The following is a 24,423-nucleotide window of genomic DNA, read 5'->3' on the forward strand; positions in this document are numbered from 1 at the left end:
ACTTCTTTATCCAATAGCATAACCAATTAAATCCTTTCTGCATTTTTATTGCATTCTCTGTATCTATCGGTCTACATTATTATTTTTGGAATAAATCAAAAAATGAATTGAACATCTGTATAACTTGTACTAAGGTGGTTTATGCAGTCACATTGTGACCAGATGATTTTGTTATTTGGAAACTTTATTACAATGAAGGAATAACTTACATTACAAAACTTTACACTTATGTCAGAGCAGCTACACCAAACAATCAAGACAGTTGTTTAATTATGCAAACTACAGTTAATTTACCTCATCAGCAAACTTCAAGGAAATTTAAATTATTAATTAGGCTTCCATCATTTCTGAACTGACTCCTATTGCAGGTACTTGGAAGTAGAAATGTTTTCCAATTATATCAATCAAAAAAATTAACATTTTGTAATACCATTCCTGCAAAAATCTTCTGAACACTGGGCCCAATTTTTTGCCCCAACTTTAGCTTATGAGAAAAATACCTAGAAACACATTTTCTTAAAAATGAACTATCAAAACATCAAAATCTAAGTATCCAAATAAAAGCAGCCACAGGCATTTTTCCTCTCCCAATATTAGGGAAATTTCCATTTAATACTACAGAAAATCATGATTCCAAACTCTATCTTTTAACCAAATAAACATACTTACTATAGAAACGCACACTCTGTTCAATCATACTAAACGAAAAAATTTCAACATAACTTAACGGAATTAATATCATAGATTACTGATTCCGTAATGCAGAAACAGCTGACAAGACTTTTGATACAACAAAACTAGATAAAAATGTACCAGATTCATTTCAAAATACCTACTCTACCATTCCAGGTAGTAACATACCAAATGTAACCATGTATGTTCTACATTTTCTGCAAGGTGAACAGAGCATTTTTAAACACATTAGCTGCTTTATTCTTAAGAAACCTACAATCCCACCAAAATCTTCTTAATTTCCTTCTCCTCGTGTTTTCTTTTCTTTCAAGTTTAGTAATAGTTTGACTAAAACTCTTGGAACAAAACACAAAAGACAGTAAGAAATGGGCCAAAGCACCCTATTTTTTCACCCTTCTACAAGAACAATGAGCCAGAATTTGCAGTCAGCGGCGAAGCAGAGGCATTCGCGTCTGGCCCCGAAGTTGTGTTGAGAATTTCCGGTTTTTCGATGTGTAATTCAAATCGACGTAGTATAATGGGAATCCCATAGTGCGAGCTGCTATGTAGTCAATAAGCTGTCTAAGCAGCCAATCAAAACGCAGAACTCTCACAGACAGCGAACAGGGAAGTGGATAAAGCTCTTAAAATACTAACTTTTGAAAAATGTTAGAGAAAGCAAAACTTCGGGCCCGACATTGCCCAACCCCTTTTTTTCGGCGCACCGACTTTGCGTGCTGGAAAAGGCGTCAGAAAAAGGGGCCCCATCCTGGCCGCTCTTCGGAGTCCCTGCAGTCCTAGCGTGGCATGGAGACTGAAGGGTGCGGGGGGGGCGGGGCGGGAGCAGAGCAATAGGCCAGCGCACAAAGCACTGCCGGCACCTGCACTCATGCTCAGTGAGAGCTGCGCGCATGCTCCTGCCTTCCCAGCATGTCCTGTGGGCTGTGAGCAGGACCCAATGCTCGCAGCCCCTACCCCAGGGCAAAGGGACGTACGATCTCGCCGCACCTTAACCCTGGTCGAGTGGACTCCCGCACCGGCCGGCCGGCCCGATGAGTTCCCGGGCAGGTAAGGACTTTGCTTTTAATTTTTATTTAGTGGCTGTGCTTGAAACTTTTGATGGGGGGCGGAGGAGGAGAGTTTTAGGGATGGTGGGGGGAGGAAGGAGAGTTTTTTTTTGGGGGGGGGGGGAGGAGGAGAGTTTTGGTGCCTTTCCTGGGCAGACTTTAAAAGATAAGGTAGGATTTATTTCTTTTTTATTGTATTTTAATGGTTTGAGCTTTTCCTTAATGTTTGCTGCTTGGTTGTTGAGGTCCTGTAGAAGTGCCAACATTTTCGTCAGTTTCCATGATTTGAGAGATTTCACTGATTGCGGCTCTATTGGGGACAGGGGGGACATTGCGCAGTCTGTGGAGGAGCTGTGAATAACAGACCGCAACTTCAGGTTTCCTCATTAGTTTCAAAGACAAAATGACGGCGAAGGCTGCCAGTTCGTAGTCATCAGGACCACAAATTCTGTGCCATTATTTTGTTTTAAATGCCGCTATCAAGTCTATCCCTTCAACAAAAGATTTCTCAAAACATTTCATTCATGCATTTTAAAAATCACTGCTTTAATATTAACAGTAAAAATATCTGGAAAATGCACTTACAGGAAAATGATTTTGTCACACCAGATGCAACAAACAGACGTAGTTCCTCCTTTTACCCAAGAATTCACCACAGCAGAGGAACATGTCCAAGAAATCTGAAAAGGTGAAAAAATTAAAATTTCATGACTTTATATGAACAGTAAAGTTCCTTTTGCTAATTGACTAACTGATCACAAACAACTTGTATTTTTGAAGCGCCTTTAACATACTAAAAAGGTCCCAAGGTGCTTCACAGAAGCATTAGAAAACAAAATCATAACCGAGCCACATGAGATGTTCGGACAGATGGCCAAAAGCTTGGTCAAAGCTTAAGTTTTAAGGAGGAAAGAGAGGTGGAGTGACGGAGTAGTTTAGGGAGAGATTGCAGAGCTTAAAGCCTTGGCAGCTGAAGGCACTGTTGCCAATGGTGGAGTGATTAAAATCAGGGATGCTCAAGGGGAATTGGAGGAGCACAGCTATCTCGGAGGGTTGTGGGGCTGGAGGAGATTACAGAAATAGGGAGGGGCAAGGCCATGGAGGGAGTAAAAACAAGGATGAGAATTTTAAAATCAAGGCATTGCTTAACCAGGAACCAATGTAGGTCAGCGAGCACAGGAGTGATGGGTGAATAGGACTTGGTGTAAGTTAGGACATGGGCAGCAGAGTTTTACATGACCTCAAGTTTGCAGAAGGTAAAATGTGGAAGGCCAGCCTGTGGCTCGTTGGAATAGTTAAGTTTAGAGGTAACAAAGGCAATGGATGAGGGTTTCAGCAGCAACTGAGCTGAGGCAGGGGCAGAGTTCGGCAATGTTATGGAGGTGGATGTAGGCGGTCTTAGGGATGGTACGCATGTGTGGTTGGAAGCTCATCTCAGTGTCAAATATGGGTTGCGAACAGTCTGGTTCAGCCTCAGACAGTTGACAGGGAGAGGCATGGAGTCGGTGGCTAGGGAATGAAGTTTGTGGCGAGGACCGAGGACAATGGCTTTCCCAATATTTAGTTGGAGGAAATTTCTACTTATCTAGTACTGGATGTTGGGCAAGCAGTCTGACAATTTAGAGACAGTGAAAGGGCAAGAGAGGTGGTGGTAAGGTAGAGCTGGATGTCATCAGTGTACATGTGGAAACTGACGTCGTGTTTTCGGATGATGTCGCCGAGAAGGCCAAGGATAGATCCTTGGGGGACATCAAAGACAATGGTGCAGGAGCGGGAAGAGAAGCCACTGCAGGCGATTCGCGGTTATGATTGGGTAGGCAAGAATCCAACCAGGCGAATGCAGTCCCACCCAGCTGGACGACGGTGGAGAGGCTTTGGAAGACGATGGTGTGAAGCAGCTGAAGATGGTTGGGCCTAGGACACAGCCCTGAGAAACTCCTGCAGCGATGTCATGGGGCTGAGATGATTGGCCTCCAACAACCACAACCATCTTCACTTGTGCGAGGTATGACTGCAGCAAGTGGAAAGTATTCCCACCGATTCCCACTGACTTCAATTTTACAAGGGCTCTTAGATGCCACATTCGGTCCAATGCTGCCTTGATGCCAAGAGCAGTCACTCATCTCTCCTCTGGAATTCAGCACTTTTGTACCAAGGCTGTAACGAGGTCTGGAGCCGAGTGGTCCTGACGGAACCCAAACTGAGCATTGGTTAACAGGTTATTGGTGAGTGTCGTGTCGCTTGATAGCACTGTCAACGGTGCGTTCCATCACTTGGCTGATGATTGAGAGTAGACTGATTGGTCGGTAATTGGTCAGATTTGATTTGTCCTCCTATTTATGGACAGGACATACCTGGGCAATTTTCCACATTGTCAGGTGGATGCCAGTGTTGCAGCAGTACTGGAACAGCTTGGCTAGAAGTGTGGCTAATTCTGGAGCACAAGTCTTCAGCACGACAGCCAGGATGTTGTCAGGGCCCATAGCCTTTGCTGTATCCAGTGCGCTCAGCCGTTTCTTGATATCACATGAAGTGAATCAAATTGGCTGAAGACTGGCTTCTGTAATGGTGGTGACCTCGGGAGAAGGTGGAGATGGATCATCCACATCTGGCAAAAGATGATTGCAAACACTTCAGCCTTATCTTTTGCACTCGCATGCTGGCTCCGCCATCATTGAGGATGGCAATGTTCATACCAAAGATAGTAGGGAACCAAGGGGCTAATAAAAGTGAGGAACTTAAAGTAATTAGTATCAGTAGAGGAAAAAGTACTTGAGAAACTAATGGGACTAAAAGCCAACAAATCCCCTGGACCTGATGGCCTATATCCAAGGGTTCTAAAAGAGGTGGCTGCACAGATAGAAGTTGTGATCTTCCTAAATTCCCTAGGTTCTAGAACGGTCCCAGCAGATTGGAAGGTAGCAAATGTAACCCTGCTATTCAAGAGAGAGAGAGAAAAAAAAAACAGGTAACTACAGGCCAGTTAGCCTGACATCAGTCGTCTGGAAAATGCTGGAATCCATTATGATGGAAGTGGTCACAGGACACTTAAAAAATCATATTATGAGGCAGAGTCAACATGGTTTCATTCAAGGGAAATGAGGATTAATAAATTTATTAAGAGTTTTTTGAGGATGTAACCAGCAGGGTAGATAAAGGGGAATTAGTGGATGTAGCATATTTGGATTTCCAAAAGGCATTCGATAAGGTGTCAAATAAAAGGTTGCTATGCAAAATAAGGCCTCAGGGGGCTGGGAGTAATGTATTAGCATGGATAGAGGATTGGTTAACAAACAGAAAACAGAGAGTAGGGATAAACAGGTCATTTTCAGGTTGGCAGGCTGTAACTAGCGGCATGTCGAAAGGATCAGTGCTTGGACCTCAGTTATTTACAATCTATATTAATGTGACAGATGGAGCACAATGTGAGGTAGGAAGAATAGAAAAACAGAATATTTTTTAAATGGTGAGAAACTTTTAAATGTTGGTGTTCAGAGAGATTTAGATGTCCTCGTACAGAATGTTAACAAGCAAGCAATTAGGAATGCAAATGGCATATTGGCCTTTAGGCAAGGGGGTTGGAGTACAAGAGTAAGGAAGTCTTACTACAATTGTACAGTGCTTTTGAGACCACACCTGGAGTACTGTGCACAGTTTTGGTCTCCTTATCCAAGGACAGACACGCCTTCGAGCCGGTGCAACAACGGTTTACCAACTTGATCCCTGGGATGAGAGGGTTGTCCTAAGAGGAGAGTTTGAGTAGATTGGCCGAGACCCTCTGGAGTTTAGAAGAATGAAAGGTGATCTCATTGAAACATACAAAATTCTGAGAGGGTTTGACAGGGTAGATGCTGAAAGGTTGTTCCCCCTGGCTGGAGAGTCTAAAACTACAGGGCATTGTCTCAGGATAAGGGGCCGGCCATTTAAGACTGAGATGAGGAGGAATTTTGTCATTCAGAGGGTTGTGAATCTTTGGAATTCTCTACCCCAAAGACCTGCAGCTGCTGAGTCATTGAGTATATTTCAAAGCTAAGAGAGATAGATTTTTGGACTGTAGGGGAATCAAGGGATATGGGGATAGGGTAGGAAGGTGGAGTTGACGAAGATCAGCCATGAATTTATCAAATGGTGGAGCAGTCTCAAAAGGGCCGTATGGCCTATTCCTGCTCCTAATTCTTTTCTCCTTATGCAGTCTCCTCCTCCTGTTAGTTGTTTAATTGTCCACCACCATTCACGACTGGATGTGGCAGGATTACAGAGCTTTGATCTGATCCGTTAATTGTGGGATCACTTAGCTCTGACATAGCATTCTGTTTTTACTGTATAGCGTGTATCCCCTTGTGCTGCAACTTCACCAGATTGGCACTTCATTTTTACACAGGCTAGAGTCATACCTAGCACAAAGGAAGACGGTTGTGGTTTTTGGAGATCAACATCATCTGCCACATGTCCGCCCATTTCACCAGCATGTCGTCTTGAAGTCAATCACTATCCTCCGAACTGTTCATTATACTTCCAAGATTTGTGTCATCTGCAAATTTTGAAATTGTGCCCTGTGAGGTGCGACAGTCTGCCCTTGGCATCAAAGCAGCATTTGACAGAGTGTGGTATCAAGGAGCCCTCGATTCCCATTAACTTTAATTTTACAAGAACAAAACTCTACACTGGCTGGAGTCATACCTAGCACAAAGGAAGATGGTTATGGTTGTTGGAGGTCAATCACAGCCCCAGGACATCACTGCAGGAGTTACTCAGGGAAGTGTGCCTCAGCCCAACCATCTTCAATGACCTTCCCTCCATCATATGATTAGAAGTGGGGATATTCGCTGGTGACTGCACAATGTTCAGTGCCATTCGCAACTCCCCAGATAATAAAGCAGTTCATGCCAGCATGCAGCAAGACCTGGATGACATTCAGGCTTGGGCTGGTAAGTGGCAAATAACATCCGTGCTGCACCAGTGCCAGGCAATGACTATCCCCAACAAGCAAGAATATAACCTCCATCCCTTGACATTCAACGGCATTATCCCCTACCATTAACATCCTTGGGTTCACCATTGTCCAGAAACTTAACTGGATCAGCCACATAAATACTGTGGCAACAAGAGGAGGTCAGAGGCTGGGTATTCTGCGGCAAGTGTCTTACCTCCAGAGTCCCCAAAGCCTTTCCACCACCTCATCATCATAGGCAGTCCCTCGGAATCGAGGAAGACTTGCTTCCACTCCCAAAATGAGTCCCTAGGTGGCAGAGAGCCACAGTCCCTGTCACAGGTGGGGCAGACAGTCATTGAGGGAGAGGGTGGGTGGGACAGTTTTGCCGCTTGCTCTTTCCGCTGCCTGCGCTTCATTTCTGCATGCTCTCGGCGATGAGACTCGAGGTGCTCAGGGCCCTCCCAGATGCACTTCCTTCACTTAGGGCGGTCTTTGGCCAGGGACTCCCAGGTGCCAGTTGGGATGTTACACTTTTTCAGGGAAGCTTTGAGGGTGTCCCTGTAACATTTCCTCTGCCCACCTTTGGCTCATTTGCCGTGAAGGAGTGCCGAGTAGAGCGCTTGCTTTGGGAGTCTCGTGTCTGGCATGCGAGACACAAGTCAGGAGTGTGATGGAATACTCACCACTTGCCTGGATGAGTGCAGCTCCAACAACATTCAAAAAGCCCAGGACAGAGCAGCCCACTTGATTGGCACCCCATCCACCACCTTAAACATTCACTCCCCCACCACCATGGCTGCAGTGTGTACCATCTTCAAGATACATTGCAGCAACTCGCCAAGGCTTCTTCGGCAGCATCTCCCAAACCCACGACCTCTACCAACTAGAAGGACAAGGGCAGCAGATGCATGGGAACACCATCACCTGCAAGTTCTCGCCAAGTTACACACCATCCTGACTTGGAAGTATATCACCATTCCTTCATCGTCGCTGGGTCAAAATTCTGGCACTCCTGCCCTAACAGCACTGTGGGAGTACCTTCACCACACGGACTGCAGTGGTTCAAAACGGTGGCTCATCACCACCTTTTCGAGTGGCTATTAAAGATGGACAATAAATGCTGCCATGCCAGTGACGCCCATATCTCATGGAATGAATAAAAAATACACGCAAGTCCAAGTCATTAATATATATCAGGAAAAGTAGTGATCTTAGTACCAACCCCTGGAAAACGCCACTGCCTTCTTCCAGTCCGAAAAACAACCGTTCACCACTACTCTCTGCTTCCTGTCACTTCTGCATCCATGCTGCCACTGTCCCTTTTATTCCATGGGCATCAACTTTGCTCGCAAGCCTATTATATGGCACTTGATCAAACGCCTTTTGGAAGTCGTGTCGGCCGATAAAGAGCTATCTAGCCTAATCCTACTTTCCAGCTTTCCGTTGTCTTGTAGGTTAACTCTAACCAAATACATTCCAAGATGAGCGTGGCTCCAACAACATTCAAAAAGTCCAGGACAGAGCAGCCCGCCAGGATATCCTCTCTCTCCAGCACTGTAACATTCTCCATAATCAATACTGCCACCCCACCTCCTTTCTTTCTTTCCCTATCTTTCCTGAACAACTTTTTAAAACCCAATCCTGCCTATTTTTGAGCTGTCTCTCCCAATCTTTTCTGCACTTCGTTTCTCCTTTCCAATGCTACATCCTGGTGCCCATCCCCCTGCCAAATTAGTTTAAACCCTCTCCAACAGCACTACCTGTCATGCATTCAACTATCATTGTAACCCATGTATAAGCTGACCTAAGTTGTACACCTTGAGAACACTGACCACAAGGGGTGAATTTGTGGGAGACACTCCAAACCTGGACTTTCAGGTATAAAAGGGGAAGCTCCACCCACCTTCATCACTGGAGGTCTTGGTAATAAAGGTAACTGGTCACAGAGTGACTTTGTCTCAAGTATGGGCCTCGTGTGCATTTGTACTGTACAGTAAGGACATATCATTGGCGACGAAACTGGGATTTAAACCACGCGAGCATGGCCACTAGCAGCACAGAAGAGAGGTACTGCGTTGGTGATGATTGGGACGACTTTATTGAGAGACTACAGCAAAGTTTTGTCACGAAGGAATGGTTGGGACAGGATTCGGCCGACAAACGCAGGGCTCATCTCCTGACGGTTTGTGGATCCAGAACGTACTCCCCGATGAAGGACCTTCTGGCGCCAGAGAAGCCGGCGGACGAGACATTCGAAGAGCTCAGTAAGTTGATCGGGGAACACCTTAAACCGGCGAGCAGCATGCACATGGTGAGACACTGGTTTTAGACGCAACGACGGCGAGAAGAGCAAAGCGTTCCAGACTTCGTGGCAGATCTTCGGCGATTGGCGAGCCTATTTAAGTTCCCATATGCATGCAGAGCAGAGATGCTGCGAGACTTTTTTTTATTGAGGACATCGGGCACGCTGGGGTTTTCAGAAAACTGATTGAGACCAAAGACTTGACCTTGGAAGCGGCGGCTCTGATCGCCCAGACATTTATATCAGGGGAGGAAGAGACCAGATATTCAACAGAGGGGGAATTCAACAGAGACAATGGCTAGCTGAACGGCGATTCATGCCGTCACAATGGACAATACAGCCAGTAATGGGGCCATCAACATCTGTTAATGGTGCGCTTAAGGACAGATACAGAGACAGTCAGAGACGATCGACTGATAATGGACCTTTTGTTTACAACAACGGGGCCTCCAGCTTATGCTGGAGGTGTGGAGGCAAACACCCAGCCAGAGCTTGCAGATATCAGCAAAATACCTGCAGAAACTGCAACTTCAGCGGTCACTTGGCGCGTATGTGCAGGAAGCCTGCAGCCAGGTTCATGTATGAGAGGACGGGCTCGATGTAAGCCCAACGAGGCCAAATGAATACTGGGGGAAATCGCTGGAAGCTGAAGCTCAGCGAGTTCATGTGGAGCACATCAACAGTTCATATACCAGGATGCCACCAATAATGATGAAAGTGCTCCTCAATGGCATCCCAGTATCAATGGAGCTAGACACGGGGGCCAGCCAGTCCCTGATGAGTAGCAAACAGTTCGAAAGGTTGTGAGTGTCCGAGGCCAGGAGGCCAAAATTATTGCCGATTTACGCACAGCTACGGACATATACAAAGGAGATCATTCCGGTGCTTGGCAGCGCCACGGTAGTCGTGACCGACAAAGATTCGGAGAACAGGTTGCCACTTTGGATTGTCCCGGGGGACGGTACCGCACTACTGGGGAGGAGTTGGCTGGCTGTCATGAACTGAAAATGGGGCGATGTCAATGCAATTTCTTCTGTGGAGCGAGTATCATGCTCACAGGTCCTGGACAAATCTGACTCACTATTTCAACCCAGCATCAGCACTTTCATGGGGGCCAAGGTAGTGATTCACAGAAACCCGGACGCCAGGCCAGTACACCACAAGGCCAGAGCGGTGCCGTACGTAATGCGGGAAAAGATAGAATGCGAATTGGACCGCCTACTGACGGAAGGCATCATCTCGCCAGTCGAATTCAGTGACTGGGCGAGCCCGATCGTGCCGGTGCTCAAGGCGGATGGGTTGGTCAGGATATGTGGCGATTACAAGGCCACCATCAATCGGGTGTCACTCCAAGACCAGTACCCACTACCAAGAGCGGAGGACCTCTTTGCAACGCTATCTGGTGGCAAACTTTTTTCAAAATTGGACCTGACCTCAGCTTACAAGACCCAGGAGCTGGCGAGTGAGTCAAAGAAGCAGACCACCATCACGACACACAAGGGGTTGTTTGAGTACAACAGATGTCCATTCGGGATTCGTTTGGCCGCCACGATCTTTCAGCGAAATATGGAAAGCCTCCTCAAGTCGATTCCAAGGAGGGTGGTTTTTCAAGACGACATCCTCATCACAAGTCGCGATACTGAAGAACATCTCCACAACCTGGAGGAGGCGCTACGCAGACTGGACCGGGTAGGGCTGCGACCAAAAAAGGCGAAGTGCGTCTTCTTAGCTCCAAAGGTAGAATTCCTGGTGAGGAGGGTAGCAGCAGACGGGATCAGACCAACTGCATCCAAAAAGCACCCAGACCCCGTAACACGACGGAGCTGCATTCATTCCTGGAGCTCCTGAACTATTTTGGTAACTTTCTTCCCAAATTGAGCACGCTGTTAGAGCCGCTACACGTGCTCCTACGCAAAGGTCGCGATTGGCTCTGGGGGGACAGCTAGGAAAGGGCTTTTTGATGGAGCACGCAATTCGTTATGCTCCAACAAACTTAACGTTATATGACTCATGTAAGAAACTTGTTTTAACGTGCGATGCGTCGTCCTATGGGGTCGAGTGTGTGTTGCAGCATGTTACAGCCAGTAGCTTATGCCTCCAGAAGTCTGTCCCAGGCAGAAAGGGGCTATGGAATGGTAGAAAAGGAAGCTCTAGCATGTGTATATGCAGTAAAAAAAAAATGCACCAGTACCTGTTTGGCAGGAAATTTGAGCTGGAGACAGATCACAAACCCCTAACGTCCCTTTTGGCCGACAACAAGGCCATAAATGCAAATGCATCGGCCCACATACAGAGGTGGACACTCACGTTAGCCGCCTATGACTACACAATTCGGCACAGACCGGGCACTGAAAACTGCACGATGCACTCAGCAGGCTCCCACTCGCCACCACTGAGGGGGTAACTGAGCATGATGCTGAGATGGTCATGGCTGTTGAAGCTTTCGAAAGCGAAGGCTCACCTGTGACAGCCCGTCAGATTAAAGTCTGGACAAATAAAGACCCGCTACTGTCTTTAGTTAAGAAATGCGTCCGGAATGGGGACTGGGCAGCCACGTTCGGGGCATGCCCTGAGGAATTTAAACCGTTTCATAGGCGCAAGGATGAACTCTCGATTCAGGCCAATTGCCTACTGTGGGGAAACCGAGTAGTCATGCCCCAGATGGGCAGAGAGGTGTTTATCAGACAACTTCACAATGAGCACCTGGGGATTGTCATGATGAAGGCAATTGCCAGGTCACACGTTTTGTGGCCAGGGATAGATACAGACCTGGAACTTTGTGTTCGCAGGTGCAACACGTGTGCTCAGTTGGGCAATGTACCCAGGGAAGCCCCCCTTAGCCCCTGGTCCTGGCCCGCCAAGCCATGGTCACGCATCCATGTGGACTATGCAGGTCCTTTCATGGGAAAAATGATTTTGGTTGTAGTAGACGCCGACTCCAAATAGATTGAGTGCGCCAATTTAAATTCAAGCACATCCTCTGCCACGGTAGAAAGTCTACGGGCAATGTTCGCCGCCCATGATCTACCGGATGTCTTGGTCAGCGACAATGGCCCGTGCTTCACAAGCACTGAATTCCAGGACTTCATGGCAGGCAATGGGATCAACCATGTCAGAATGGCATCGTTCAAGCCGGCCTCAAACGGCCAGGCGGAACGAGCAGTGCAGATAATCAAACAGGGGATGCTCAGAATCCAAGGGGGTTCCCTACAAAGCCACTTATGCCTCCTGTTGGCCAATAGATCCCGACCACACTCGCTCACAGGGATTCCACCGCAGAGCTGCTAAGGAAAAGAACGCTCAAAACCAGGTTATCCCTTATACACTTTACTGTGAAAGAAATTGTTGAGAGCAGGCATCAGTCAGAATGTGACTACCATGACAGGAATGCGAGGGCGCGATGTATTGATGTCAATGACCCTGTTTTTGTCCTTAATTACGCTGCAGGGCCCAAATGTCTTGCAGGCACTGTGATTGCCAAAAAGGGGAATAGGGTTTTGGTAGTTAAACTTACCAATGGACAAATCTGCTGCAAACACGTGGATCAAACTAAAAAGGAGGTTCAGCAACCCCACAGAAGAAGAACATGACGTAGAGTTTACTCCACCACAGATGACCGAACACCGGAACCAAGTAGAGGAGAGCCCAGTCACTGTGGGCAGTCTGGATAGGCCTGAGGCACCGCAAACAGCAGACACTCAGGCCAGCGCCCAACAACCGGAGCCCCAACTCAGGTGCTCCACAAGGGAGCGTAAACCACCAGAGAGCCTTAACCTGTGATCCCAATAAGACTTTGGGAGGGGGGGGGGGGGTGGGGGAGGTAATGTCATGTATTCAACTACCATTGTAACCCATGTATAAGCTGACCTAAGTTGTACACCTTGAGAACATTGACCACAAGGGCATGAACTTGTGGGAGACACTCCTAACCTGGACTTTCAGGTATAAAAGGGGAAGCTCCACCCACCTTCATCACTTGAGGTCTTGGTAATAAAAGGTAACTGGTCACAGAGTGACCTCCTCTCAAGTATGGGCCTCGTGTGCATTTATACTGTATAGTAAGGACATATCACTAGCAACACCCACACCTCCACCCCATGAGGACATTGGTTCCGGCTCCGTTGAGGTGCAACCCATCTGGCCTATACAGGTCCCACCTCCCCAGAATTGGTCCAAATGTCCCAAGAATCTGAAACCCTCCCTTCTGCACCATGTCTCCAGCCACGCATTCATCTGCTCCATCCTCCTATTTCTATATGCACTGACTTGTGGCACCAACAGTAATCCAGAAGTTACTACCTTTGTAGTCCTGCTTTTTAATCTATTTCCTAGCTCCCTGAAATCTGGGAGTTAGAAGAGGATAAAGAGAAATTGGCAGACATACTAAACAAGATGAAATTACTAAGTATCTCGATGGAGAAAATAATATGAAGCAACCAACATTCATTTCAAAAAGGAAGATCATATCCGACAACAGGGTGAGGACATGACAGATATGTTGCATGGGGGAAATACAGTGGATGTGGTGTATATGGACTTCGAGAAAGCCTTTGACAAGGTACCACTTACGAGACTGAGAGAAAATTAAGGGGCACTGAATTAGGGGAACGATAGAAAACTGGTTCATAAACTGCTTAGGAGGGAAGAAACAAAGTAGTAGTTACGAACAGAAGAACTTAAGAATTAGGAGCAGGAGTAGGCCATACAACCCCTCAGCCTGCGCCCCCATTGAATAAGAACATGACTGATATTCGATCTCAACTCCACTTTCCGCGCGACCTCCATATCCCTTGATTCCCCTCGAGTTCAAAAAATTTATCTATCTCAGCCTTGAATATAAACGTTTCAGCATCCACAGCCCTTTGGGGGAGAGAATTTCAAAGATTCACAACCTTCCGAGTGAAGAAATTCCTCATCTCAGTCTTAAATGGCCGACGTCTTATCTTGAGACTATGACCCCTCGTCCTAGACTCTCCAGCCAGAGGAAAGAAGCACTCAGCATCTATCCTGTCAATCCCCCTCAGAATCTTATATGTTTCAATAAGATCATTTCTCATGCTTCTAAACTCCAGAGTATAAGCCCAATCTCTCCTCAAAGGACAATTCTCTTATCCCAGGGATCAAGTTGGTAAACTTTTGTTGCACCGCCTCAAAGGCAAGTACATCCTTCCTCATCTCAGGAGACCAAAACTGTACTCAGTACTCCAGGTGCAATCTCAACAAAGCCCTGCACAATTGCAGTAATTCCTTACTCTTGTACTCCAACCCCTCTGCAATAAAGGTCAACATGCCATTTTCCTTCCCGACTTGCTGTACCTGCATGCTAACTTTCCGTGTTTCCTGTATGAGGACATCTAAATCTCTCTGAACACCAAAATGTAATAGTTTCTCACCATTGAAAACATATTGTGTTTCTATTCTTCCTACCAATCAATAACCTCATATTTCCCCACATTATACTCCATCAGCCATTTTATTGCCCATTCACATATCCTGTCTATATCCCTTTGCAGGGTCTTAGTATTCTCGTCACAGCTTACTTTCCCACCTAGTTTTGTATCGTCAGAAAACTTGGATACTTTGCACTTGGTCCCCTCATCCAAGTCATTAATATAGATTGTAAATAGCTGAGGCCCAAGCACTGATCCTTATGGCACCATACTAGTTACAGCCTGTCAACTGGAAAATGACCTGTTTCTCCCTACTCTGGCTTTTGTCTCTTAACCAATCCTCGATCCATGCTATTACATTGCCCCCATCCTATGAGCCCTTATCTTGTGTAATAACCTTTTATGTGGCACCTTATCGAATGCTTTTTGGAAATCTAAATATACTACATCCACTGGTTCCCCTTTTATCTACCCTGTTAGTTACATCCTCAGAAAGCTCCAATAAATTTGTCAAACACTATTTCCCTTTCAGAAAACCATGTTAACTCTGCCTAATCATATTATGATTTTCTAAGTGCCTTGTTGCCACGTCCTCAATAATGGATTCTAGCACTTTCCTGATGACTGATGTCAGGCCTTTTTCTCTCTCTCTCTTTAAGGGCAGTTTCTCAGAGTGGTTGGAAGTGAATAGCTGTGTCTTACAGGGTTCTGTGCTAGAATCACTGTGTATAGCTGTGATTTGGATATCGGGCTATATGAGTAATATCCAAATTTGCAGGTGATATTAAAATAAAAAGGTATAGTAAATAATTATGAGGACCAAGAGGAAACTGTAAGGGGATAAGCTGATAGAATGGACAATAAGTGGCAAATGGAATTCAATATCAGCAAATGTGATGTGGTATATTTTGGTAAGATACAAAATTGTACTTCGAATGCGGGAAAGCTGGATGATGAGGATTTGGAGGTTCAATTCTTATATTAACAGCAGTGCCTTCAGTAAATATGGCTATTAAAGAGAAGCAAATGGAATACTAAGTTTTACGGCACAAGGTATGGAATATAAAAGTCAAGATGCAAAAGTGAATGAAATCTTCGTCAAAACCGAGCTGAAATATTGTGCTTAGTTAGAAGGATGTTGAGGCAACAGAAAGGGTGCAGCCAATGTTCCCTTTCAGCTGTGCAGGCGCCGCACAGCCATGCAATGCTCTGCAGTTCCTATGTGGCTCGTGCACCCAAAAAAAATTAAAGGGAACATTGGGCACAACACAGATTCATTAGGTATCAGAATACAAATACTTGAAAAATTGTGCCTATTTTTGTTAAAGCAGAGTTGGATTAAGGGGTGCTTTTATAGATGGGTTTAACATTATGAAGGAATAGAACATAATAGTTAGAAATATACCATTTTCATTGCTTGAGTGGTATGAACATGAACAGGCATAGATGAAAGAGATTTAGGACAAAAAGCAGAGAAAGTTTTTTTTGGAATGCAGTTCGTAATTGAAGCAAAAAACCTACCAACATTTAGGAATAACTTAGATAGGTGATTGAAGGAAAGAGGGATGAAGGGATATGGGAACAGGGCAGGCTACTGCTCATGTGGAGGATAAACATCATCATCATAGGCAGTCCCTCAGAATCGAGGAAGATTTGCTTCCACTTCTGAAGTGAGTTCTTTGGTGGCTGTGCAGTTCAATACGAGAGTCAGAGACTCTGTCACAGGTGGGACAGATCGTCGTTGAGGGAAGGGGTGGGTGGGACTGGTTTGCACACGCTCTTTCCGCTGCATGCGCTTGATTTCTGCATGCTCTCGGCGTTGAGATCGAGGTGCTCAGTGCCCTCTAGGATGCACTTTCTCCACTTAGGGCAGTCTTGGGCCAGGGACTCCCAGGTGTCAGTGGGGATGTCGCACTTTATCAGGGAGGCTTTGAGTGCGTCCTTGTAGCGTTTCCACTGCCCACCTTTGGCTCATTTGCCGTGAAGGAGCTCCAAGTAGAGCACTTGCTTTGGGAGTCTCTTGTCTGGCATGCGAACTATGTGGCCTGCCCTGTGGAGCTGATCAAGCGTGGTCAGTGCTTCAATGCTGGGGATGTTAGCCTGGACGAGGGCACTGATGTTGGTGCGCCTGTCCTTCCAGGGGATTTGTAGGATCTTGTGGAGACATCGTTGGTGATATTTTTCCAGCAACTTGAGGTGCCTGCTGTACATGGTCCATGTCTCTGAGCCACACAGGAGAGCAGAAACATCAACACACTAATTGGGTCAAAAAGCCAGTTTCCGTGTTGTAATTTGTATGCAAGTCTATGTAAAGACAGGCAAAGTCAGAAAGACAAAGTACTGCATTCTTACCTCCAGTTTTCAGAAAAGGTTATGTACATATCTGAAGGCTATTAATCAATAAAAATTGTATATGTGCCATTTGTGGCACTAAGTGGTGTGCTGCAGAGGGTTCAAGTTCACTCTCATCCTCTGCCTGAGGACAGCCTTGTTGCAGCTATGCGGAGGCAACATTGGTGGCAAATGCAACTACTAAAGGCAATATTATTGCTCTGAGAAAGCCAGCAATAAGTTCAACAGTGGGTGTGGTGTATACTGAGGGAGACTAAGGACTTTAGGAAGGGCTCAAGAACATGACTGTGAAAGGAGAAAAGGTAGACTGAGGAGCAGTGTCAAATGGAAGGATCAACTGTGGCATTGTACTTAAGAGTCCATGGCTGGTTCAGATGATAATGAGGGACGGACAAGTGTCAGAAAGTGCCAAAAATGAAATTGGGAGTAGCAGGCCAAGGTCTGGGGCAGAGGCTAAAATGGACAGCTGGCAAAGATCTAGGCACTGCATGATAAAGTCTGAGAGCAGGTGATGACACAAGAAAGGGTAACCAGTCCAATATCTGAGGGGCGGTTTTGATGGCGGAGCCAATGTTAAGCAAGGAGTTGGCAACAGTAAAGATCAGACTAGCAGAGATGTAAAGGCTAGGACAGGAGCCAGTCGGAGATCAGTGTTTGAGCCAGAAGCTGTTAGAAAAATGGGTAAGATCCAGTTGTCCATTCAACAGTCGCGTATAAAGCCAGGATCCAGCAGAAATGAATACACGAACTGATAGATCCAGAAAATCTATTGAGGCGCTAATTTTCGGTTGAGGAGAGCAACAAAAATGAAACACAGCCTAGGAGACCAGCAGCACAGCAGATTTCAGCTAAAAGTGCACAGGATTTATGCCCAGAGAGCACAGAGGATTAATAAACAGAAGCCAGCAGAATAGTGAAACAACCCATACAGCAAACAGGCAATGAAGCTGGAACAACATTTCACTATCTAGCACAAACATTCTTCACTTGCTCAGCAGAAAAGAAAACGTAAGAAAGCTGCACTGCATGCATAATACAATATTTCAAATGGTAGTCATTTACAATGCTGCCGGCTTTTTCCTTCACATAGAAACATAGAAAATAGGTGCAGTAGGCGACCATTCGGCCCTTCGAGCCTGCACCACCATTCAATATGATCATGGCTGATCATTCACCTCAGTACCCCTTTCCCACTTTCTCTCCATACCCCTTGATCTCCTTCGCCCTAAGGGCCACATCTAACTCCCTCTTGAATATATCCAATGGACTGGCATCAACAACTCTCTGCGGCAGGGAATTCCACAGGTTAACAACTCTCTGAGTGAAGACGTTTCTCCTCATCTCAGTCCTAAATGGCCTACCCCTTATCCTAAGACTGTGTCTCCTGGTTCTGGACTTCCCCAACATCGGGAACAGTCTTCCCGCATCTAACCTGTCCCGTCCTGTCAGAATCTTATACGTTTCTATGAGATCCCCTCTCATCCTTCTAAACTCCAGTGTATAAAGGCCCAGTTTATCCAGTCTCTCCTCATATGTCAGTCCAGCCATCCCTGGAATCTGGTGAACCTTCGCTGCACTCCCTCAACAGCAAGAACGTCCTTCCTCAGATTAGGAGACCAAAACTGAACACAATATTCCAGGTGAGGTCTCACCAAGGCCCTGTACAATTGCAGTAAGACCTCCCTGCCCCTATACTCAAATTCCCTAGCTATGAAGGCCAACATGCCATTTGCCTTCTTCATTGCCTGCTGTACCTACATGCCAACTTTCAATGACTGATGAACCATGACACCCAGGTCTCGTTGCACTTCCTCTTTTCCTAATCTGCCACCATTCAGATAATATTCTGCCTTCGTGTTTTTGCCACCAAAGTGGATAACCTCACATTTATCCACATTATACTGCATCTGCCATGCATTTGCCCACTCACCTAACCTGTCCAAATCATCTTGCAGCCTCTTAGCATCCTCCTCACAGCGCCACCCAGTTTAGTGTCATCTGCAAACTTGGAGATATTACATTAATGATTTGAATGAAGGAATTGAGTGTATGTTGTAAAGAGCGGGGGTCCCAGCACGGAGCCCTGCGGGACTCCACTAGTCACTGCCTCCCATTCCGAAAAGGACCCGTTTATCCCGACTCTCTGCTTCCTGTCTGCCAACCAATTCTCTATCCACGCCAGTACATTACCCCCAATACCATGTGCTTTGATTTTGCACACCAATCTCTTATGTGGGACCTTGTCAAAAGCCTTTTGAAAGTCCAAATACACCACACATCCACTGGTTCTCCCTTGTCCACTCTACTAGTTACATCCTCAAAACATTCTAGAAGATTTGTCAAGCATGACTTCCCTTTCACAAATCCATGCTGTCTTGGACCGATCCTGTCACTGCTTTCTAAATGCGCTATTTCATCCTTAATAATTGATTCCAACATTTTCCCCACTACTGATGTCAGACTAACCGGTCTATAATTACCCGTTTTCTCTCTCTCTTTTTTTTTAAAAAAGTGGTGTTACATTTGCTGCCCTCCAGTCCATAGAAACTGATCCAGAGTCAATTGACTGTTTCTAGGGCCACCTCCTTAAGTACTCTGGGATGCAGACAATCAGGCCCTGGGGATTTATCAGCCTTCAATCCCATCAATTTCCCAAACACAATTTCCTGCCTAATAAGGATATCCTTCAGTTCCTCCTTCTCACTAGACCTTCGGTCCCCTTGTACATCCGAAAGGTCATTTGTGTCTTTCTTCGTGAAGACAGAGCCAAAGTATGTGTTCAATTGGTCTGCCATTTCTATGTTCCCCATTATTAATTCACCTGAGTCCGACTGCAAGGGACCTACGTTTGTCTTCACTAATCTTATTCTCTTCACATATTTATAGAAGCTTTTGCAGTCAGTTTTTATGTTCCCGGCAAACTTCCTCTCGTACTCTGTTTTCCCCCTCCGAATTAAACCCTTTGTCCTCCTCTGCTGAGTTCTAAATTTCTCCCAGTCCTCAGGTTTGCTGCTTTTTCTGGCCAATTTATATGCCTCTTCCTTGGATCTAACACTATCCTTAATTTCCCTTGTTAGCCACGGATGAGCCACCTTCCGTGTTTTATTTTTACTCCACATTATGGGCCCAAGTTTCCATACGATAAAAAACGGGCGCCCCTCCGAGCTCGATGCCCGTTTTTCGCGCCTAGAAAAAATCTCACGATTCTGGAGCATTCTGCAGCTCCTTGTCTGCCTGGCGCGGCGCCCAGGGGGGCGGAGCCTACACTCGCGCCGATTTTGTAAGTGGGAGGGGGCGGGTACTATTTAAATTAGTTTTTTTCCTGCCGGCAACGTTGCGCGTGCGCGTTGGAGCGTTTGCGCACGCGCAGTGTGAAAAAAACATTGGCACTCGGCCATTTTTGTAGTTCTTTGTAGCTGTTTAATTTTTGAACATTTTTTAATAAAAGCACATTGCCATCAGCACATCAGCACTTGCAGCCTTCTCACTGTCTCCTTCCCCCCTCCCCCGCGGGAACGAATGCCTGCAGCATTCTCCGTGCCTGAAGCACTTTCACACAGGTAGGAAGATGGTTTATTTAATCTTTTCTTTGCTTATAAAATGTTTATTCAGGTTGGATTTATTTGTATAATATTTGTAGAAGTATAAATAAGAATTTATTGTAGAATTTAATGAATTCCCTTCCTCCCCCCCACCTTGTTCTGAACGCCTAATTTGTAACCTGCGCCTGATTTTTTAATGTGTAGAACAGGTTTTTTCAGTTCTACAAAAATCTTCACTTGCTCCATTCTAACTTAGTTTGGAGTACGTTTTCACTGTGGAAACTTTGAAATCGGGCGTCAGTGGCCGGACACGCCCCCTTTTGAAGAAAAAAATTCTGTTCCAAAGTAGAACTGTTCTACCTGACTAAAACTGCAGAAAAAAAAAATGTGGAGAATTGCAATTTCTAAGATAGTCCGTTCTCCACCAGTTACTCCTAAAAATCAAGCGCAAATCATGTGGAAACTTGGGCCCAGAGTATGTGTGTCTGTGGGGGTCGGGGGGAAGGGGTGGTATGGCAAATGTGTGTAAATATGCCATTTTCTCTGCTTAACTTTAAAATTCAAAAGAAAAACATTCCTATCCAATTTTGCTTTTCTTAGCAGACAAGTTGTCGCAGAACATTAATGGGTGAATCCACACATTTGATCAATTGGTTCTTTGAATGAAATGGCAATACTCTTAAGCTCTTAAAAAAAACGTAAAACAAAAAAAATTAAACTCTCAGACTTCAATTAATAAAATGTTTTCTCAGAAACTCATCCAGATTATTGAAAAAGACGGAGCTGTAAGTGCTGTGAAAATTTTCTGCTGTATATTTGATCAATTCTAAAAATAGCGCTTCTGGACAGCTAAAGCTAAAAAAAACTTTGCCCTTCAACAGTGCCAAAATATGCTTCTGCAACAGCTGATAAAAGGATGTTATGGCTCACGAATAAGCAGCAATAAAAATAACTTCTGAAAGGAAATATAGCAAGTAAAGGAAAAGCTGATGTATTTAATCATTAATAATACAGAAATGAAAGGAAGTGGGAATAATCTGAAAAATTATGACTAGCTTGGTGGAAGAGGTTGTCACAAGATCCACAGTTGTTCCCATTCAGGTGAAGCACCAACAGGCAGCTGCTGCAATTCACTGACAGAGCAAGCTAGAATTCAAGCCGATAGCCAAAAATTGCATGATGCCATCAATCACTGTACTGCTAAATACTGCATGGCTCCAGCAATAAACTGTACAGGAAAACTCATTAATATGGTTACTATTAGTGATTATTACCACTGATATGCTGAACATGTGCCATCAATGATTCAACATACAGTTAAGAGGCTTTTTGCAACTCATGATACTTTTTAAAATATTTACACAATGAACTTTAACACAACCTACCAGCATTAAAATCTCTCAGATTATGCCATTTCTGAACCAGTTTGTTGCAAACTACTAGAAACACAAAAAGGTGTACATACTGCATGTGATGCTTACACTATTAAGAGTAGTATAGGTGAGCGCATTAATCTTGGATCAGCTTGTGAATTTGTCCATACAATACCGACACTGTACACTAGGCCCCACGGCTCCAGCTCCAGTTCCAATGCGCTGCTCTCCTGCGCTTTTCCGCTCTCTCTCCAGCCGGTCACGCTTTGGTTGTTGGTTCTTACGAGTGACCATGCGTCCCGACCTGGGTGCTAGTCCCTGCTGAATGTTCCCTGGGTCCCGAACTCACTGATGGCCCGTGCTGTGCCTTCCTAGGATCCTGACCTCGCTGATGGCCTGTGCTGTGCCTTCCCTGGGTTCCGACCTTACTGATGGCCTGTGCTGTGCCTTCCCTGGATCCCAAACTTGCCCGCCGATTCCTGCCAATCGCCACCCGCCGATCCTCACCGCTCGTCGCCTATCTTCCCATTCCTGCCACCAGCCCCGCGTTTAAAAAAAAAGTTTCCTTGTCTCTCACCGCCCAATGTCATCGGATTGGGAACTCCCAGTTATTGGGCTGTCACCACACACCCATCGACATGGTTATCTATCTATATGGCCCATGGACTTCTCTAGGCCACAAACATCACATGCGGGCTGGGAGTGGGTGAAGGTGATTAAAAACTTGTTGCCCAGGATGCTCCATCTCCCGGGCACTGGGACCAATGACAAATCCAAGAAAAATGTAGGGAGCATCAACAACCTCTGTACATGGCTTTCTTTGACCTCACAAAGGCCTTCGACTTGTCAACCGCTATGGAATGTCCTTCTCAAATTCGGTTGTCTTCAAAAATTAGTCACCATCCACCGCCTGCTTCACGTTGACATGCAAGCCGTGATTCTTACCAATGGATCCACCACAGACCCAATACAAGTGCAGACCAGGGTCAAGTAAGGCTGTGCCATCGCACCAACGCTCGTCTCAATCTTCCTTGCTGCAATGCTTCATCTCACCCTTAACAAGCTCCCTGCTGGAGTGGAGTTAATCTACAGGACAAGCGGGAAATTGTTCAACCTCCGATGCCTCCAGGCCAGATCCAAAGTTGCTCCAACCCATCATTGAATTATAATATGCAGATCACGCTTGAGTTTGTGCACACTCGGAGTCCGAACTCCAAACCATCGTTAACACCTTCACTGAAGTGTACAAGAGTCTTGGCCTCACATTAAACATCAGTAACACAAAGGTCCTGCACCAACCTGCCCCCACCACACAGTACTGCTCGTCGGTTATCAAGATCCACGATGAGACCTTGGACATGTGGACCACTTCCCATACCTTGGGAACCTAGTATTAAGGCAAGGGCAGATATCGATGACGAAGTCCAACACCACTTTCAGTGTACCAGTGCCGTCTTCGGCCGCCTGAGGAAAAGTGTGTTCGAAGACCGAGATCTCAAATCCAGCACCAAGCTCATGGTCGAAAGAGCAGTAGTGATACCCGCCCTCCTATATGCTTCAGAGACATGGACTATGTACAGTAGGCACCTCAAAGCACTGGAAAAGTACCACCAATGCTGCCTCCGCAAAATCCTGCAAATTTATTGGCAGGATAGGCGCACCGTCAGCTTTCTCTCTCAGGCCAACATCCCCCAGCATCGAGGCATTGACCAGGCTTGATCAGCTCCAATGGGCAGGCCATATTGTCCACATGCCCGATGCTAGACTCCCGACGGAGCAGGCTCGAGGGGCCAGGTGGCCTACTCCTGCTCTAGTTAAGCCCGAGGCAATGTCCAGGGAGGGGCATAGAATTGGTGCCAAAAGGAGTTTGTAACACGGTTTCCGTCTTCGCAGTATTTAACTGGTAGAAATTGCAGCTCATCCAAGACTGAAAAGTGGGACAAGGGCGGCAAGAGAAGCTCTCACTCCGATCTTAGAGGTAAGCATGTAAGGGAAATCCCACTGAACTGCACAACACAAGAGAGACATTGTACAAGAGCAGCAGAGATTGAGCAGGGTCAGAAGAGATAAGTCCCAATATTTTCTCCAGCACCTTTTTTTTTTAAACAAATTAAATCCACTATGCTCCTCCCTTGACTTATTTGTTAGGTTTCCTTGTACCACTGGTACAGATGTATTAGATTTGGTAAAGTACACCTGGGGATATTTTGCTACATTAAAAACACTATTATCAATGAAAGTTATTACTGTTACTGAGACGACAACTTATTGCTCATAAATAGGTGGCAGTAGCATACCAAAATTCCTTTTCTCTTTTCCTTTTCCCCCCTTTCGAGAAGGGACACGACTGCTGCCAATGACATAAAATAGTTAAGCATGCACATTTGCAGTGGGTTTTTCATTTGTTCTCATCGAATTTCTTAGATTAGAGAGAAAGGTGAGGGATGGAAATTTCAGGTATTGAGGTCTGTAATGTGACTTGAAGGTGATAATAGAATGCTGTCAACTTGAGAGTTTTACTGTACTCTCACGGAGTCTGTTTATTGCTATTAGATGCTCTATCTGTTGTGGTGTGAACATGCAGGTGGTAAACAAAATGCAGACGCAGGATGTTAGGATTTAATTGGCTGGGAAAAGAATCATTGAGAAAGAGAGTAGAAACAGTATGGAGAGAGAGAGAGAGAGAGAGAGAGAGAAGAGCGCTAGACAAAGAGACTGGGGAGGAAAACATGAGGGAGGGTGGAGAAGGAACGCGAGAAGAGAGAGTGGCAGTGGTATAATTAATTCAGCAG

General features: G+C 45.7%; 1 protein-coding gene across 9 annotated transcripts in view; it reads right to left on the minus strand.

Annotated features, from left to right (window-relative positions):
- Positions 1 to 24,423, minus strand: part of apc (APC regulator of WNT signaling pathway) — a 388,865-nt gene that overhangs the window by 335,961 nt on the left and 28,481 nt on the right. For 8 of the 9 annotated variants that reach the window (XM_070883877.1, XM_070883847.1, XM_070883810.1 and 5 more), the window contains exon 2: positions 2,325 to 2,419. The exons of the other annotated variant lie outside the window; for it this stretch is intronic. The gene's annotated coding sequence lies outside the window, so the exon portion shown is untranslated. The remainder of the gene's footprint in view (positions 1 to 2,324; positions 2,420 to 24,423) is intronic. 9 annotated transcript variants of the gene reach the window in all.

This window comes from Pristiophorus japonicus, chromosome 1 (genome assembly GCF_044704955.1).
Source record: "Pristiophorus japonicus isolate sPriJap1 chromosome 1, sPriJap1.hap1, whole genome shotgun sequence".
NCBI lineage: Eukaryota > Metazoa > Chordata > Chondrichthyes > Pristiophoridae > Pristiophorus > Pristiophorus japonicus.